This window comes from Nicotiana tabacum, chromosome 16, assembly GCF_000715075.1.
Source record: "Nicotiana tabacum cultivar K326 chromosome 16, ASM71507v2, whole genome shotgun sequence".
NCBI lineage: Eukaryota > Viridiplantae > Streptophyta > Magnoliopsida > Solanales > Solanaceae > Nicotiana > Nicotiana tabacum.
The window spans coordinates 166,732,381-166,734,673 of record NC_134095.1 but is presented as its reverse complement, the minus strand read 5'-3'; the positions used below and the strand labels follow the sequence as shown (position 1 = coordinate 166,734,673).

The window sequence follows — 2,293 nt, the reverse complement described above, 5'->3', positions numbered from 1 at the left end:
GAAAGCTCGATCTGGTTAAAGGTGGAAAAATCACATCCATCCCACCACAACTATCGATAGTAAAATCTGATATGATAGATTTATAGTGTTTCTTCTAAGAAAAAAGAAAAATGTTGATAACCTTTTCGCTTAATTAAAGAAAAGAACACTCAAATATATATAATAAAAAAATAAAAAAAAACTATACTAAACTAGCAATTTAAACACTACTACTTTATATAATAGCAGCCCAGATATAGCTGTCTGATTTGTTTCCTCCTTTTCTTCTCACCTTTAATTTTACATCTTTTATTCTTCTCAAATGCCATATCTGAGCTGCCCTTGAATTATATTCACTAGCAATTTGCTGTCTTAATTACTTTCAAAATCTTATAGCAATGAAGAACAAGAAAGGTTTTTTTCCAAGAACCAACATTATCATGGTACTAGTTAAGGTTTTTCTTGTTCTTATTATACTAATGTCAACCGTGTTTATACCGTCAGCGAAGGCGATTAAAGGTGGCGTAGGAGGAGGAGGACGAGGAGGAGGAGGAGGAGGTTATCGGGGATTCACAGGGCAAAAAGCTGGTGGAGATCTTAAGAAACAACATTCAAGTGCTTCATCTTACTCTAAGCTTGCTTCAAACACTCTCCTTATTCACCTTCTTGTCGCCTTTGTTTGGATGTAAGTAAAGGCGAATTCATGATCTAAAGTTAGTATGTGGTTAAATGTATTAAATGAACGTGATCTTGTTATATGCATCGGTAGATCTAGCAGGACTTCTGTATGTTTAACTGAATTCATTGTTTTCTGCTATAAATATACAAAGAAAAAAATTTAAAATGTTTATATATATAGAATATTTTTTGCTCGTACTGTATATAGTGACTCTAGATCTCGAACTCGTCTCTCATTATTTGTATACATTTGAAATTTTGATATGTAAATAAAATTTGGGTCGAAAGAAATAAATTCAGTTTAAATGTAAAGAATCCATCTTACTTCTGCCTCTGGGTGTAAGGACATGTAATGATCTTTTGCTGTTATGTTATGCAATTAATTATCGCACCTATTATTACTTTCCAGAACTGGATAATTTCTATACCGTTATCTCATGTTTAACACAATTGTTTTTGGTCTAGACGTGGCAGATAAGTGGGTCAGTCAAATTTAGATGAGTCAAATCGATAGGTGATTCATGATTTAACCCAGTCAAAGTTTGCTTACGTCAAGATAGTCAAATAATGAGTCTTAATCTAACACACCTAACATAATTCTACTTTTCCTCCTTTATTTTGCTTTTGAAAAAAAAGAAGTGAAAGTTAATGTATTTTTCTTAAGTAATTAGATTAAGCTTTTTTGAATTTACATCATTTCTAATCTCCAAATTTTATTTTATATACGTTTTAAACTTAAACCACGTGTTCAAACATAGAATGTTTTTTGCAATTAATACCAATTTTGTTCTAAACTTTAAGATAATGTTAAAATCATATTAGATTCACATTAGTTTTCAAAAGGTACATAATATTTATGAATATATGCTTAATTTGGATTCAGTTTTGCTTCAACAAACATATTATAAGACGGATGGAATATGTCGTCTTATATTCTTATCAAACATATAAATAAGATACCTTAGTAGATTTACACTTAATGAAACTAAAGTATGTAAATAAAGAAATTTGTATCTAAACGATGTCATTCTTTTGATACAAAGTAAACATGAAAGAGTATAACATTAAAGGAAACAAGAGTAAACTTTTTAATTTTTGGTATTCAATTTTGTATAAACGTCCACAAACATTACGATAGAACTTTTCGTTGTTTTATTTTACATAATATGTTTAATTAGGAGGAACTTCATTAGTTTCTTATTATAATACAGGTGAGCAATATAATATTGTTGACGTTTCTTTAATTTTTTTAAAATTAAAAGTGGCCAGAAAAACACAAAGATAAGTTATTATGTCAAAATTTTCTGTGTAGCTTCTAACTAATTTATTTACTTATGATCATGTATATCACGTTCGTATGTTTGAAAATTTAACTAAACGCTTTTGAAAGATGGCACTGTTTAGCTGTAAATGTTCGAGGAAGAGAGCGTAAATGCCATGTTTCTGAATATGTTACACCAATATTTATTTATCAAATGACAAACATTGTCGTAATGCGTAAAGATTTATCCAATACCATTCACCTGAATAAAATTACTTGATAAAATTTTATATATCTACTTTTTGTTCGTACCAATGTCACCTCATTACATCACCACATTATATGAAAAACATTATTCTGATTTTCGATGTGTAC

At 29.3% G+C, this 2,293-nt stretch overlaps 1 long non-coding RNA gene across 1 annotated transcript; it reads left to right on the top strand.

Annotated features, from left to right (window-relative positions):
- The first annotated feature begins 241 nt into the window (after positions 1 to 241).
- On the top strand, positions 242 to 833 carry LOC142170602 (uncharacterized). Its single transcript, XR_012699868.1, has 2 exons — positions 242 to 393; positions 484 to 833. It is a non-coding gene; the product is annotated as an uncharacterized LOC142170602 (long non-coding RNA).
- The last annotated feature ends 1,460 nt before the right edge of the window (positions 834 to 2,293 follow it).